Source organism: Lissotriton helveticus, chromosome 5_1 (assembly GCF_964261635.1).
Source record: "Lissotriton helveticus chromosome 5_1, aLisHel1.1, whole genome shotgun sequence".
Classification (NCBI taxonomy): Eukaryota; Metazoa; Chordata; class Amphibia; order Caudata; family Salamandridae; genus Lissotriton; species Lissotriton helveticus.
In genome coordinates, this window is record NC_136065.1 from 1,951,933,026 (window position 1) to 1,951,950,895 (window position 17,870).

Genomic DNA, 17,870 nt, shown 5'->3' on the forward strand with positions numbered 1-17,870 from the left:
TTTTGCAGGTTACATCGGAATTTCAGCTGAAGTATGGAGAAGACCTAAAACCGCATCGTGTTCCACGCGAGGAAAATAGGCTAGCTCTGTGAGACGGTACATTATATGTAGGAGCTATCTCTGGGAGCGTGAAAAATTGTATGGTATGAATGTGCGCATGGGCCCTGATTTGTACGGTATGAATGCGTATGTGTGGCGCACGTCTGGGTCAATAAAAGAATGCTTTTTGTATGATTGAGGCGTTGATCGAACGGTTAATGGGATAGGAAAATTAAGCCCGAACATGGTACCTGCATGTGAAAGACGAATAAAAATATAGCACTTTCCTTACTTAGGAACGACTCTCTCTGGAGCTAGCGAATGGGAGAGTGGCCTACACCAGAAACTTCAAGGCTTATTTCAGTACGACGAACCCAACCCCAACCGATATCCCAAATGTACACCCAAAATAATGCGCACCAGTGAGTCAATTTATGTGCTGACTAAATAAGAAAAGTTAAGAGTACCCCGGGTTGGGGTTCATCCAAAATCCCCCTCATCCCAGATATTAGGGATATTGTTATTTTTTAGATTTACCCCTTCTTCTTCCACCCTCATAGAAAAGTCAGAATTGTACCACCGCACGTCCGACTGACACCCCTCCTTTACCTCAGCTTGGATCATCATTTGCTAGATGTTGGAAGACCCCACCGTGAGTATAAGCGCGACTGGACTAGTGTCCGACCAATTAAAAAGGAGTAAGTATTTTTGAAGCGAGGTTAACAACAAAAATTGTCTACTATTAGGAAGGAAGGAGAACAAAGAGCTCGACCCCCAGAATGAATTAAAGGGAATACTGAGAATACGCAACATGCATGACAAAGTCCTTTTGCCCAAAATAGCTCTGTGTTCTGTCTTAGGTTTCCGTACTTGATGTATGTACTGTCACACCCTATCTGGTATTTGTGTGTACGTAAACTATGAATTTATGTTTTCCCTCAGCTTGTGTTTTATACGTGAAACCGACCCGTACTGTTCTATATGTGTGTGCACTGAATAACCTATTATTATACACGTTTCTCTCTCTCTCTCTCTCTCTCTCTTTATGTTGTACGTGTACTAATAGCCTATTTGGTGCACACGACGCTCTCTCCCTCTGAGGGCTCCCTTGCTCCCTTTTGAATAAATGACGACACTGTACCTCGCCGGCACAGGTATAATTGGCTTTAGACACGACAGTGTTTGAACAAGTTGACAGAAACAAAACGATCGTATTTTGCCATATTACTACCTCTCCTTTCTGTAAAATGATGGAACTTAATTGGCTGAGAAAGAAAGGACAGGTAAGACGACTAATGTCCCCTAATCTGACCCTTAAAAGGGAACTATATGTCAGTGACTTTTGTTTTAGTGCTTTAGTAACACCACCCTCATCATTTGGATTACCACCGCCCATTGCACAAAAGTAGAATGTCCGAAACGTCCCCGTTTTTCCAGAATGGTCCCAGTTCTGTAACCAGCCGTCCCAGAAAATCTTAAAGACTGTAGCTGATGACCTTGTTTTTAAAGATAAATCGTCCAAAAACTGATAAAAGTTAGCCGTTGCTGTCAGAAAAGAAAGAAAAAAAAAATGCTTAACGTATGTCCTTCCCTGGAAAAAGTAGCTGTAAGCCCATGATAATAAGCACTTCACACTTTTTATGAATTAGCAGACCTTGAAGAAAAATATAGCTCAACAGGATTTGTTTTAGAAAAACACAAGTCTCTACTGGAGGAGCCGGTTTGAATTCGATGAACCATGTAATTGTTGGATATCAGACTTCTTGCCACGCTCGCGAATATAACAGGAATAAACACCAGACAGACATGATGTTTGAAAATAGAAAGATACTTGCAGACCTGCACCACAGCAATGATGCATGAGTTAACAGCATACACCGATGTAAGGATTACTAAGCATCCACCCTATCGTGACCAATAAACGTTTCCCCAACTACTTGGGGTTGGGAGAGAAATTAAAGTGTGTAAACATCTTCCCCTGCCAGTTCTCTAAGACTTGTTTTTTTTTTGTACTCATTTAAAGATAACGTGCGGTCGTCGGAGGAGAGGGGCCGGACGTGACGCACAGCCTGGCTGCAGATCAGGGAATATCTATGACCTCGACCAAGGTGGAGCCACAGAGCAAAGAGTTGCGGGACAAGGCACCATTCTCAACGTGGAAAGTGAAGGAAAGAAGGGCTGTCCAGAAGCCCCTACATGTTGATGAGCTTGTGCCGAAAGTCCCAGCCCATTGTGCCCGATTGATGGGCCCACCTGCTTGAAATTTCTGCCCTCCTTGGTCCGTTTCAGACCTGATACCACTCCACCCTCTTTTCCCTCGGCCTCCCAAAGCACGCCCCCATCACCCCTTTTTCCATATGGAGTTTTTGAACTTGACTTAAAAAAAAAAAACACAGCACAAAAGATAGAATAGGGTTTGTCCCGAAAGAAGAACGGAATACGGGTACCCCGACTAAAGTACCTATGGTAGATTAGTTAGGTAACAGGACAAACAGGACTGTGGTCCAAGAGCAAAGAGTGGCCACACCCTGCAACGCGAAATCTGAATCCGAGCTGGACGCATAGCTCCACCGCCGGTGCTCAACAGTGCCAACGAAAGAAGAAAAACAATGAGAGCCTACCAGTGATGGCTCGCTGTAATAAGACACTGGAAAGACGAACCCTTTTTTTGAACATAGCCACCCCTTGACTGTCCCTTGTATTAAGTTGAATTCCTCTCCCAACCGCTTTGTATTGATTACCACCCAATTGAGCTTTCGAAACCTTACATCGGTCACTTCCAACTGTACATGGATAACTAAGAAGGCGTTAACTCTGTATCTTGATGATTGTAGAACACCAGTTATGCACATGAACATGCTGTCTAGTTTTGACCCCCATGGAGTCCAGACCTCAAGTGATAATAGCCCTTATCCTGCCAGAACATTTTTAGTATGACATCATGTTTGTATTCGGACGAATCTCCTACATCGTCTAAAGTAATGTCCCCGCCTCCAAGGTCTAACGTATGACGCAGCTAATGTAATTTTGTATGCACTGTCTCCCCGCCCTTCGCATTGACTACATATGGTTATGTACGATTCTGTCTGCATTGATAGCAGAATTATTTCCATCTGCCTGTAATGCATATGGGCTACCAAAGCGAATTGTATAACTAATGTCAGCTTGTACATCCTCACCTGTGACATGAACAGGAATGAACTAACTTATGATAAAAACTGGGGACTGTGGAAAATGACTAAAATTAGGTATATATAAGCGGCGTTCATTTATGTTCACCACAGCCACTGTTGAAAGTAAAGTGAAAATCGTGAAACAGTGGCCGCGCCATCTTGTCCCTTTTAGGCCCCATCATGCACGTAAGTGACAGCCATTTTGTGTGTCGTGGCCTCTCTGCCCACTGCCAATAGCCTGCACGTCTCTCCCCCTCACTCCACGGCCTCCAAGCATTCCCCCGCGCCCGACAGCCCCCGGTCTCTCCTGCTTGGGCCATAAACGCACTTCTAACGCGACCCTGTCTCCGAGCCACATCCCGTGCTGAACCCCCTCGCTCTTTCATCTCATTCAAAGAACAGGCCCTTTCGATAACCTCTTCCTCCCTGCCCGATTGTCCGGCCTGATCCCAGGCCATCACCTAGCCCAACAGATGCAGTTTATTGCCCCCTACAGTAGGACCTCGCCTCACATCAAAGGAGCGGGGATTAATCAATGCTTTCGCACCCCGAAGATCCGACTGATCACACACATCCCCGTTCCCAGCGGAATGTCCAGCTGCGCGATAACCACCACATGCTGAGATCGGGGTGGGAACTCTACTGTTGATGTGTGTGGGAACGGGCCTGGACCGGGGATTCCGAGGATGTCTTTTCTGTCCTTCAAAGAAACATTACGGATGCAGTGTATGTAATAAAGCCATAAACCTGTGTATAAGAGGCCAGGCCTCAGAGATGCGGTTAGAGCACCTCGAGAAGATACCCTGTTGTCTGATTTGACGTGTTCTGCTCCGTCGGAATAAACTCCTGTTTCCTGCCTTCCTGTCTCCAGCGCCTGCCTCTTTGTTTGGTAATATCGGATGGTATGAGAGGCGGCTAACGCCGGGCAAACACTGAAGGTTCTTGGTCGACATCGGCTCTACCTTTTCACAACCCCCTTTGTCTGCTGGCTTCAATACCACAGACTCATTGTTGGCCAGCGTTTTCACTGCCTCTTGTTCCTTTCTCGACAAATTGATGAAAGGGCTTCGTTGTTCTTGATATACTTCTCTTATATCATGGTCTACTGCCTCCTCAAAGGCTAGGACTTTGGCTGGAAGGCCAACACTGGTGGGATTAAAAGTAGACGGCCTCTTGAGGCCGATATTCTCACCACCCTCTGAGCTGTAACTCTGTTTATTGGCAAAAAGGTAATGCAACCTTATTTTACGGAAGAACTTTCCCATCTCAATTTGGGCGATGAACGGATCACCTCTATTAGTAGTAACAAACCCCAGTCCCTTGTTAAGGACCTGTTCCTCAATCTCAGTTAAATACATGAGTGCTGAGGTTTATTACGAGGCTTGCCCTACTGATGTCCCTAGTTGTTCCTGAGGGATTTTCTTCCCATTCCTCAGATCCATTGTTACTAGAGGGAGATTCCAACGGACCTGGCCCTGTTGCTGGGCCCTCCGTCGTCCTCTCGACCGTCCCTGGCCATGTCCTAAAAAAGACTGTTGATTATATTCAGGATAGAACTGCTGTGGGCCAAAAGGACCCCCAGGAGGTGGAAAAGTAGGTGGTCCCCATGGTGTCGATTGCCACCTGGCGGAATTTGTGGATGGCCAAAATGTTGGTTGTAGCCCCTCCAGTTTCTCCTGTTACTTCCCCTACCTCTATTAGCATTCGGTGTGTTCCCTCGGTTAGAGGAATCTGAATCAGTCGATCCTTCATCTGAGCTTGATGTACCGTACGTTGATCCCCCTTTGCGTCCATTCTTATTAAATGGCGCAGGTACATATGTGTCGCTCGTGTACGGATACACCTTCTCAGCCGAGAATTTGGCAAGATCTTTCTTAAACTTTTCAAGTTTACCGAACAAGATGGAATCTCTAAACTCTTTGCTGACTTTATTACCTTCTTCCTGCCCTTTTGAGAATACTTTGCCTGACATTGTTGTCCTGATCTGACCCTCTAAGGTCTGTATTTCGACTAAGATTTTATCAGCCGTCTTTTTCGCGGTCTTAATAATAAGCACCTACCAATCTCTGGTGCATTTCCATGCTATTAAATACCAGTCCCTGAGAAAGTCTTTATCATCTAGAAACAGGCGAGGGGCATTGTTCACAATTTGGCCACTCGGGCACAATTGACGCGTAGGTATTCGGCCATCGATATCCCATGTACACACACTCTAGCCTGATTCTTTTTCAATACTAAGATCTTGGCCCATCCGTCATCACTAGTGACCTGGACAGATGGCAGTAGATCCAATACACTCAGGTTTTCAGCCAAAATTGACTGAACCTCGGCCTCGTCGAACGCCAACCCTAAATTGGTGGCCATGCTTGTGAGAAGTTACCAGCACAACAAACTGGAACACCACCGCCAAAGTGTGTTTCAATCTTGTGGGGGGCACAACGGAACCTTTCCCCTGCACTAGCGGGGTCAGACAGGGATGTATTCTGGCCCCTTTTCTGTTCTCCTTGTATATTAATAATTTAGATCAGGCGCTAGGTAAGCTAAAGGGGGGTTCCCCATTAGTAGGTACCCGACCCGTACCAGTGTTGTTGTAAGCAGACGACGCGGTACTCTTAGCCCGCACCCCAAAGGGACTGCAGTGTCTGATAGACGGGTTTGTTAGTTTTATGGATTCCCTAGATTTATCAGCTAACCTGACCAAGTCCTATATTATGTTGGCTGGAACTAAACCCTGTAAGAAGTTTTCCTATAAAATAGGCGCACATAAAATAGGGCAGGTACAGACCTTTTCCTATCTTGGCCTGCTATTTGATGGGCTTTTAAATTTTAAAACATTACTTGAAGAGCGGTGTACTACGTTAGTGGCCTCGACCGGTGCTATAATGAATTATGGAGGCAGGCTGGGTCGGTGGTCACTGGAACAAATAATGAATTTGTATAGCTCAATATGTTGCTCAAAAGTGGTCTACGGGTCGGAAGTTTGGGGTTTTGTAAATGCCCACCAGTTACAGATGGAGGAGAACAAATATCTGAGAAAGGTGCTCAAAACCCCACAAAGCATGCCCGCCCTTATTATTCATGAGGAATTGGGTAGGGTATACATTGAGGATTTGGTAACGGTCAGGCCCCTTATGGCTTGGCTTAAGATTTGGACCAACACGGAGGCAGACCTGAGCAGACAAATCATTAGAGATTGCCTCGACAGGGATAAAGGAATGAGTATCCCATGGTTAAAGTACGTGAAGACTTCCCTTGAGGGAATTGGCTGTAAGGATCTTTTTACAAAGCCTACGGAAATTACCGCTCAAGATAAAATCAGAGTAAAGAGAATTTTCTTGGATCAGGTAGCCTCACGTAGAGCAGCAATGGAAGGAGGCAAACCCACAGTCTGTGCTCACAGTATGGTTAAGACAGGGGAGGGCATGGAACCTTATCTCGCTCTTATGTTTAATGCGCAGGATAGATTTTTAATGACCCGTTTTAGGCTCAACCTTTTACATCACCTACTGGCCGATCCGCCAGGTTTTACTTTAAATGTTGAGCAGAAGGGTGCCTGCGGTTGCGACAATCGGTCTCCGCAGGACACCCTTCATTTTGTATTATTATGCCCATTTTATATATTACCCAGGCGCAGTTTTTTAGTAGGTATTTTAAAACAGGCCAAGTTCAGACATGCTAAGGTCGCCCTATTATTATTGCAAAGGGCCAATGATTCTCGAACGTTGTTTTGTATTATGAATTTTATTAAGGTTGCTCTAAGGCTAAGGAATACAAGAGGGTTGTGCTGAATGAATTTTCCACCAATTATTCCTAATCAACTTTGTTGCGGGCAGGTGATGTTTATGAATTGTATTTTAATTGTTTTTTATCTGTATAAATATGTACTTTTATGGTGTTTTTTAAATACCGAATAAAGGATTATTGTTTGATTGATTGACTATCTATGAATCCAATACAAAGAATTATTGAAGTTCGAATTGATAAAACACAGCATATTGTATCTTCATTAGTTAGATTTTTACTTTTCTAAGATTTCTATGTTATAAAAGAACAATTTATTCTGTACCTTTACTACAGAGTTATTGAGAGGCCCAATATTACTCTTCTTGGCGATTTCAATTTCCACTTGGAGAATGTGGGCTCTAGGGATACTCAGGCGCTCCTGGAAACTTTGGACTCTTGTAGTTTGGCTCAGCTTGTGGTTGGCCCTACCCATCTAGCAGGGCATACGCTTGATGGAGACTTTTCCAATGATTCCAGGCTAAAAGTGGGACCTTTGGTCCCTTTAGCCTGGTCTGACCACTTTGCTGTACCACTACTTTTGTCCTACCAGGAAACAGCCCCTTCTCTGCCAGATGCCAAGAAGTGGGAATTCAGAAGAAATCTTAAACTTATTAATAACGAGGTACTCTCTCCCTTTCTGAATGGGCTGGCGCCTGCTCATTCGCAGGATGTTCACTCGGCTGCTCTTGAACTTGCGGATGCTTTTTCAGGGGCATTGGATACCTTGGCCCTGCTCAAACAGCATTATTCAGTGAGGAAGAGTCCCTCGGCTCTCTGGTACTCAGACAAACTTAGGCAGTTGACACAAGGGTGTCAAAAACAGGAGAGGCTCTGGCGGGTTCATCTCGACCCCGTGGAGAAGGAACAACATAAATTCCGCTTAAAGGAATACAAGCTAGCCATTGTGGAGGAAAAGAGGGCCTATTTCTCTAAGGTTACTGCTTCCCTTAAGTCTCATAGAGATCTTTTTAAAATCATAGACTCCCTATCCTCTCCCCAGGTAGCAGACTCTAGTGAAATCTCAAGAGTTGTGTGATAACATTGCTGCCTTTTTCCATACTAAGATCGTGGACATTTATGGCACACTTGAATCTTTAAACCTGGGCATGAGATCCTTTACTCCCCCTGCCTCTTTTGAGGCCGGGAGTCCGCCTGGTGAGCAGCTCCCAAGTCTTCTGTCTTTCCCTCTTTTAACTCCTGAGGTGACGACTCAGCTCCTGGACAACACTAAATCGGGCTCTCCCTTGGATTCTTGTCCACTTAAAGTTTTGAAAGCCTGCCGAGAAGTGGTTACTCTACCTCTCATGAATGTTATGAACCGTGCCATCTTGGAGGGAATTTTTCCCTCCTCATGGAAAATGGCGGTTGTAAAACCTCTTCTGAAGAAACCTGCCTTGGACCCTGGAGTTTTGAAAAATTTCCGTCCCATCTCTCTTCTTCCTGCCCCCGCAAAGATGTTGGAGTCCCATCTCAATTTCCATCTTAGCTCTTATCTTAGGGACTCTGCCCTCTTGGATGTCTCTCAGCACGGCTTTAGGAAACATTTGCTCTCAGGATGACAAGGGCCATACCACACTCTTGGTCCTGTTAGGCCTTACAGCAGCCTTCGACACTCTGTCTCCTTCTATATTGGTGTCTCGCCTTAGAGAGATAGGGGTCGGAGGCTCTGCCTTGAGCCTTCTTGCTTCCTTTCTTAACGAAAGGGAACAGAGAGTGAAACTGGGCCAGTTTCTGTCTGCCCCTAAACCTGTGCATTGTGAGGTCCCCCAGGGCTCTTCATTGAGCCCCACATTGTTTAACATCTATGTGGCCCCACTTGCCAGGGTGGTTAGATCTTTTGGGCTGGATGTGCTGTCCTATGCTGACGACACCCAAATAATGGTTTCCCTTACTTATTCTGTGAAGGATTCTGCCCAGAATTTTAGGAATTGCATGGAGTCTGTCTCTCAGTGGATGGTACAGAACTTCCTGAAATTGAATGGGGAGAAGACGGAGGTTCTGATCTTTGGGGGTAATCAGGATATCTGGTAAAGGGATTGGTGGCCGCCTTCACTCGGGGAATGCCCCCCCCCTCGCCAGCATGCTAAGAACTTAGGGGTGCTAATGGACACTGCCATTTCCTTTGACCGTCAGGTCAATAGGACTGTTTCCACTTGTTGCGGCATCATTAGGGTTCTTAGAAAGATCGCCCATTATCTCTCCCTAGATGCTCGGAAACAGGCCACGGTAGCATTAGTCTCCTCTAGGCTGGACTATTGTAACGCCCTCTATTTGGGCGTTAACAAGAGTCTCATCCATCGTCTCCAAATGGTCCAGAATGCTGCGGCTAAGATGGTTTTGAGCCTCCCCAGATTGGCCTCAGCTTCTGCAGCCCGGGAGAATCTACATTGGCTCCCTATACACTCCAGGATTATTTTTAAAACTCTGTGTTTATCTCATGGAGCTTTCCACGGTACAGGCCCAAAAGGGATCAAGTCTCTTGTTCATCGCTATTCCCCTAGCAGAATCCTTCGTTCCTCCTATAAAAACCTTCTTGAGGTCTTCAGAGTTGTAAAGGCGAAATGGGGAGGTAGAGCATTTTCCTCTGTAGCGCCCAGACTGTGGAATTCGCTCCCCCCTGAGCTTGTAAGGCAACCCTCACTTGCTTTGTTACGGAGGGCCTGAAAGACCTGGCTTTTCTCTGAAGCGTATATGTAAAGCCGACTTTGATTGATGATGTGTTGGATTACCTGTTCTGGCGCCTTGATGCCCTTGGGCTAAGTTGCACGGTATACGATTTCACTTTGTACAATCAAAATACCTAACACACGTACCAGCTGGGTAAGACCTAAAGTTATCTAATACATATATTCATCAACATTTTATGTGGTCACCATTGGAGATACGTCATTACAAATTCAAATTATCTACTGTGAACTAATTGCGTAGACCTTTGTCTGTTAAAAATATCTACAACTGTAGAACGAGGGAGTAAATACACATGTATATAACGCAACAGAATTTTTATTATGACATACTAAATTACACAAAATAAAATAACATAGAACAAGAAATACAATTCATAAAACCTTTTCTGTGTCAATTTATAATTAAAAGTTACATATAATCAGAAAATAAAACAGATTCTCAAATGTGAATCACTAAGGTTCCTTCTAAATCTTAAAACATGTAAAGCAAACCTATATTCACAAAAGACATAAACAGTGGCCAGAAAACTAATTTCTGTTCAGTATACGATTTCATTCATTCACATAGTAACAAACCATAAATTTCAAGAATTTAGGACCCAATTTAGAGTTTGGCAGGCAGCCTGCTCTCCACAAGGGCGGCAGAGTTGATAACATCCTCTCGCCTGCTGTACTACCACATGCTACATTTCGAGAACACAACCCTTGCAGAGTTTCTGTGCCTTCAAAGGTGTCACTGCCACAACAGCTCCTCTGAAGGATCTAAACGTTTGCTGTGTGACCTCCATGTTTCATATGGCTGCTCAGCAAACTTTTTTGTTTCACAATAACAAACCCCCAAAGTGAGAGTTTGTTTCTGTAAGACAGAATACTAATGGGTCAGGACGTTTTCTCTCAGGGTGTGGGGTCCTTTTTTAATTCTATTTTAAGTCTCGCCTAGGCAGCGCTTGCGCTGTCTCTTTGAGACGGGTTGTTCTCAGAATATGGGCTTTATGCTCCGCCAATGTTCTGCTGTTTTTAATTAGCTCCTTTGACTGTCTTTTGGAAATGCTTATTTTTTTCTTTGGTTAATGTCTTTAGTAGTCCCTCCTTTTCTACTGTTGTAACCTTCCATGACGACTGACCATGGTACATGTGACTTTACTCTGTATTTTTTATTTTCAGTTTCTGAGCATTCTTTTCTTAATGACTTCTTCATCGTATCTGGAGTTGCAGGCACAACAGCTACACACTTCCCCGACAGCTCTCTGAGGGCTGCAGCTACCTTCTCCTCTTCTCTCCTGCTTGTTATTATGTATTTCCTGCTCTCTCTTAAGTGTGGTTTACGTTAGGCTCCTATCCATCCCCCTACCACCACCTTCTGCCTGTCGAGTATTTCGGGACGTTTTTTAATTATATATGTGCGAGGGCTGCAAGGTTTGTTTTTTTTAAATGCTGTTGTGCCTTCACGCATAATATTTTTAAAAATCCAAAACCTGAAACATACATTCCAGCCCCCTCCAATCCCCCTTTGTGCTTAGTGCTGCCATCCTCTACAGCAGGGACGGGTTGGTAAAAGGCAAACTCTGCGCCCTGTTGATCAAACCCAGATCTTTTGACTGGGTGTGAGTGTTTGATTGGTTCAGATGCTCCGTCGTTCACCACCCCCTTTTGTACCGCCTTGGCCGCCATAAGTGTGGCAGGGTATGCTCGGACGTTAGTCCCTTGCTCACTTTGCCACTGGATTCAAGCAAGCCGGGCTGAAGACGGCTGTAATGCCAGAAACCGGTCCTTGGAAGCTTGTTTCCGGTCCAGGGAAGGCATGGCTTGGCAGTTCGGGCTGGACTGTTCCCATGAGGCACAGGGTCAGACTGATTTGCATATAGCCATGTCTGAACTGGGGTGGCAGAGTGGGCTAAAGAACGGTGATGGATCAAACCCAGATCTTTTGACTGGGTGTGAGTGTTTGATTGGTTCAGATGCTCCGTCCATCACCACCCCCTTTTGTACCATTTTCTTTCACCAAGAGGCAGTGCACGTCATCAAGCAGGTATTGGTACCTGGTTACTAGAGACATTATCGTCATCTTTAAGTAAGTATGAGCCCAGTAGCCATGATGCTGCTTTTGCGCACAACACTGCATGTCTTTATTTTGCACGACTCTGTTTATGCCTTTCACATGAGAACTCTCTGCTCTGCTCGTTCTCTGCCTGTTCCTGGAGTTTAGTCTGAACATAGTGAGTAAGGTCGATAAACACTGCATCTTGTTCTGTTCTGGTCAGGCCCTAGCACTTAGGCAAAACATACCAACACAGATGTTTCTGCTGGAGAATCGTACTTTGATATTATGAGGATGCATGTTTAGGTAACACACACTTGGAGAGGGACCTTTCCAGGTAGAAATCCGATCTATGTCCTGAGGTATGGGGTATGCTGACAATGGCCAGAGATCTTCCATGATATAATAATACTTCTGCTTAGCAAGGGAAGGGTGGTTAGGCCGTATATTCCTTTATCCACTGTATTTATGAAATAATATCTCTCTTTATGATATATAGCCTTGCTGCAATGCTAACTGTATTGATATTAGGCATTTTGCTGCTGCTAGTGGCTCTTATACTGCATTTTAGAGCATGATGGTTAAAATAAATATTATCAATTATTTTCGTGTTTCTGTCAGATCATGTTGTGGACAAGTACGAGAATGTGTGCGAAAGGTGTGTCTTGTTACTGTGATTCTTGAGAGATACGAGAGTGTGGTGTTCTGGCGTGTCTAATCAAGTGAGACACTATAGCTAGTTGGTCCTGGGTTTATGGGCACTAAGGTGTTGGGAAGGCTTAGCCCCCTATACACCGAGGTCCCATTTTCCTGCACATAGTTCTCTGTATGTGCAGAATCCCTGCAACAGTATGTGTATTTCCCACGGACGGAGTGAGTCCCACACAGATTAGCACCACTTTACAGAGTTTGCCAGAGAAGAACTACTTTCATTTTATCTGTCTTTCTTTGAACAACATTGTTTTACCTGAGTGGAGAAGTGCACCCTTCCTGGAGGTACTGCAATACCTGGTTGTGCATACATTGGAAAATGTTTAATGTGATCCTTATCAGCTGTTTTCCTTTGCCATGACTTTAAATGCATGTTACAACATCCTGCTTGCTTAATGTGCCCTGCTCTTCTGCACGTGCTTGAAGCCCTGAACACCCTCATGCTTCATACAGGCAGCAATTCCCTCACTTTGAAATACGAAGATGAGTATTGGGCACTGCTTCAACATCGCTGCAAAAATAATGCTGCATGCCCTCTGCCACACTAACCTCACCTCAACTACAGCGTTTGATTTATTTTTTTAGGGCAGTGTCGTGGTAACAAATGAAAAGGGCGCCGGTACCGCTGGGTTTGTCCCCAAAATTTACATGTAACTCGTTAACATAAAGAACCCGCAGAAACTCTTAAATCCACAAGCAAGAATGTTTTATTTATTTGTATATGTTTGATCACAATGCACGTCTTAGGTCCAATCGCAATAAATACAACCGATCACATGGATGTATCTCCCTCACCACGTTGCAGGGGCCCCCTTTTCAATATAATGAACCCCACCGCCCTCCCCCACACCACACTCATCTCACACCGCTCACCTCTCTACAGTGTTCACTCCTCCTGCTCTGCCGCTGGCAGCAGCTCCACTCCACCCCCTCTTTTATTCCTCTTATACCTTCTCTTTCTGTCTCTGTTTAGCTCCTCCTCACTTGCAGGAAAACCTGACTTCAACAAACAGCTCTTAGCTTTTTTTTCTTCTCCTCTTCTTTATTTTTAAACCTGTGAAATGGATCCAAAATGAAAGAAACACTTTTGCTGAAATGTCATCTTTTTCTGACATTTTCTATTTCAAAATGCAGCCTTGGATGGAGAAATAAAAAGTTAAAAATTCAATAAATAAATAAAATAATAAATGAAGTAAGATAGAGTGGTCGCATTGGTGTTATTCACACCCACGTACCTTAGAGGGACATTTCACATGCTTTACTTAATCTTGCATTACTTATGAGTGTTTGCTTTTTCCAGGATGTGATTACTGCAGCATATTACTCTTGTCTTCCTTTCCTCATAACCAATTTCCCATGTTCTGGTTCTCCAGTGCTGCAAGGTCATACGAATTCCAATAGCACTATGCATTTATGATTACTCCAATGCAAATAAAAAATAGAAATAAAATAAATTGTCATTTTCAACACCAAAAGCTCTAATTTTATCAAGTGTGATACTGATTGCATTGTAAATGCTTGTTTTCTCTTCAGGACTGCCAGGGTATGAAGAGAAAATAAAAGTACATCAGACCCTCTACTGTGAATATGGCTTGTGGTCTAATGTGGTCACACTGATGACCCCATGTAAGATTTTTTGCTAGCTTAGCAAGCAGGGGCACTGATGAAAGACAAGTGAGGGTCTATCAAAAGGGTAAACTGTCAGTTTGGTGGGCAGGGTACTCGCCAAATTTGTGGCAGAGTACCCTGCCCGCCACACTCTAAATAACCTCCCAAATTTCAACGTTGTATTATACAACACTAGATCATAAGCATTTAATAAAGGCATAGGTAATGTGGTGTTTTCTAGAGTTTATACATTAAGTACACAAAGGGCTAAATGTCTTCAGGAATTTTTATTTGAATTGGCCAAGGGTGCATTTGGGTGGGCCACTGCGGGCCCAATTTCTCGCATCTTGTGGTAGCCTACACACCCTAGATTACATCATATCTACTTGCAAACAGTCACCATGATACAACAGATCGATTATGTGTGTAAACAGGGTATGTGGATAGTCATTTGAAAGTAAGAGCAATGTATGGACCTAAGTGCAAACCCTCAAATTCGAGTAGGCCAGGCTTCAACACAAGATCTTCCAGTCCCGATTATCCACTTTTCTCCCATCCCTCTCCTGTGCAGCTTATCTCACAGCTGACCATGGGCCCCAGTCCCATATCAGCCACCATCTAGCTCCACTTTCATTATTCCCGTAAAAAACATTACTAAAATCACCTTCACACTTAAAACATTGAATATATCGGTAAATATACTTAGCACCCACATTAAAATATGTTCCACAGTTGCCCTAATGACCTGACTGCTAATGAAATAAACAAAAACAGAAAGGTCATGACAGGGACAGCTTTAGCACAAGTGCGAAAGTCTTTTTTGGCGTCTTGCATCCATGGACATTTTAATGAAAAAACTATGTAAATGAAGCAAAAACCAAATATGTGCCTTGCTGGGCCTGTGTAGATTTTAAAAATAAGAACAAATAGAAAGACATTCATTTACCTACATGGTTAGTGAAACTTTGTGTCACAGTCTGATCTGATAAGCTGCTGTAGGGGTCAGGAAAGGTGAATAAGAATAATCAAACGTCTTTTCTCCAGCTGCCAAATAAAGATTTTTTCCCCTTCACCATGCCCCACTGTACCTGCACAACACAACCTACCTTCTAAAAGGAGGTGAATGATTGGGGGTGCCTGTGAGAAAGAGCCCAATCACGCAACTCCCAGAAAAGAAGAAAAACAACGTTCAGAGGAGCGTTTTAAATTAAAGATGCCATTTTCTATTGGCCTTCATGTCCTCACTGTGAGGGCAAGGCTCTTGGTTGGGTGGGCCAGGCTCATGTTTGGGTGAGCCTGGCCCACCCGGCCCACCCGCTAGAACCGGGCCTGTATGTCTTCCTTGTTCAATCAGTTTGTTCTCTGTTTGAGTCCCGCACCTTTGTTTTGTTATTTTTCTCTCTGCATTTTACTTCCTCCAGTTGAACAAGTTTCTTACCGTCGGTTCTTTCTAGTGAAGAATCTAACTACAGATTCCTCACCTTTTGAATTTTCCCAAAGCACCAGACTGGACCCAGAAATATTTTCAGCAGTACCTTTGCGAGCTGGTAGGTGGCACTGCGCAACTCCGTACTGACGCTATTCTGCTCCGCAAATGACGTAGGAAGCCTATATAGGCGCCACTCCGCATGCTTATAATCAGTTGCTTTCGAGGATGTCTTTGCCCCCGATGCAATAGCAAATTAATTTTGACTATGGACATCATATAGGGGCCGCCAGGGGTTGCATATGCAAACCCTGGCCTGCCCGTCGCGACCCCCTGGCATTCCTCGTGTCCTGGCCTCAGAGGAAGCACAGGCGCAGCACATTATTTTGGGGCACACCAGTAGGTGAGGGGGGGGGGGGAAGCATAGACACAGACACCAGAAGTGTGTGAAAAAGGCCGCTTTTATTGGAATCAGGTGCACGTATAAAACATCCCCCTTGGCCTGTGCCGCACAAAACTACTGCTCACTAATTAACAACTGCCTAACAGCCCCCCACCCCCACCCCTAAATGTAAGCCCGAACATTGCAACAGTAATACAACAACATACGCTCATCAACCTGCCCCTCTACTAGATGCCCCTAATGACCTCCATGACCCCAAACCCCCGCTACCATGCAGTCCCAGGCCTCCAGCCAACCACCCTATTTCCTTAGGACAGCGCCCCACAACGCACCTGTTCCAGCGACAAAAAACACAACCTCAAACCTAAATAGTGCACCATCAACCAAAAAAGCCCCTCGGGACCAAATCCTCGACCACCCCCCCCCCCCCCCCCCCCCCCACCCCGCAAAGGGAAAAAACAACCTTGGGCCTAACCAAGCCGAAAAAACCCTGCAAAAAAGGGAGGGAGGGAGGGACAAAATCCGACTGCGACCTGGCTGCTGTGTCACCGCACCACAAACGTGCGCGGTGACACAAAATGGCCGGCTATATAGCCCCACGTCCATAGGCAGCCCAAAAGGAGCCCAAACCGCCCAACCAGCCCAAAAAACGCCGCTACGGCGATCCCCGTGTGTCAAACTTCCCCCTCCCCCCCCCCTCCCCCGGTGCCCCAAACTTCCCCGGGGGGGCGAGCCTCCCGTTGGTCGGCCACCCCCCCAAATCCCCATTGGGGCACACCAGTAGGTGAGGGGGGGGGGGGAAGCATAGACACAGACACCAGAAGTGTGTGAAAAAGGCCGCTTTTATTGGAATCAGGTGCACGTATAAAACATCCCCCTTGGCCTGTGCCGCACAAAACTACTGCTCACTAATTAACAACTGCCTAACAGCCCCCCACCCCCACCCCTAAATGTAAGCCCGAACATTGCAACAGTAATACAACAACATACGCTCATCAACCTGCCCCTCTACTAGATGCCCCTAATGACCTCCATGACCCCAAACCCCCGCTACCATGCAGTCCCAGGCCTCCAGCCAACCACCCTATTTCCTTAGGACAGCGCCACTCGAAAGTCGCTTACGACTTTCGACCCCCCCCACTAGGACTCCTGTCTCCTGGGATACCTGACCACCCCCAGGGCCCCATCTAAAGCCTCCTTTAACTGCACTATATACAGCTCCATGCCGTACCTGGACAGGTGGACCCCATCCTCCAAGAAGAAATAGTTTGCACCATAGCGCAACTCCGGGTGCTCCATCCTCCCCACCCCTTCCTTGGCGCAGAAAGCGCGCATCTCACGATTGATCTTCCTACGAGCCCTATCTATGGCCCCTGGGCGCTCAGCTCCCCTCCACACCCGCCTGGGAATAAACTCCGACCATATGACATGGCAGCCCGCCCATTGCCTCCTGATTTCCTGCAGGTCCTGTCTCATTTGCTTGAGCAGAGCCAAACCCTTGCACTGCACCAAGTCGTTCTCGCCCAGGTGAATTACCACCACGTCCGGGCACACCCCCCCTTTTACCAACGTGTTTAACAATGGCAATAACTCATGCCAACGCCTACCCCCTTTCCCCCTCCAATGACATCTATACAACCCCTGATCCAATCCCAAATTGAGAGCCTGATGCCTGTCCCACTCCGCTCGTTCAGCCCGCTTGACGAACGAATGTCCCACAATATACAAATTCAGGACAGCCACATCCGGCCCCGCCACAGCACCTGCAAAGACACATATATGAGAATCGGGAATCATTGCGACAAAGCACCATCCGCCTCCCTCAACCTCACATACGTCCTGTAAGCGTCCGATTTCCACCGACCCAGCCTCTGAATCTCTTCCTTACCCCAACCCCTCCGTGCCGCCTCCGTCGCCGCCCCAATCCGAAAGGAATGCGTCCCGAACGCCATGGGATCCTCCCCCAAGACCCGCAGTGCCCGCCGCAAGACCCACAAAGCTT

General features: G+C 45.7%; 1 long non-coding RNA gene across 1 annotated transcript in view; it reads right to left on the reverse strand.

The window, feature by feature from the left end:
* The window catches only part of LOC144753906 (uncharacterized), a 468,864-nt gene extending 454,922 nt beyond the window's left edge, over positions 1-13,942 (reverse strand). The window contains exons 1-2 of the long non-coding RNA XR_013594594.1: positions 13,667-13,942; positions 13,305-13,485 (exon numbers count right to left, since the gene is read on the reverse strand). This is a non-coding gene — a long non-coding RNA (uncharacterized LOC144753906). The remainder of the gene's footprint in view (positions 1-13,304; positions 13,486-13,666) is intronic.
* Between the last annotated feature and the right edge of the window lie 3,928 nt (positions 13,943-17,870).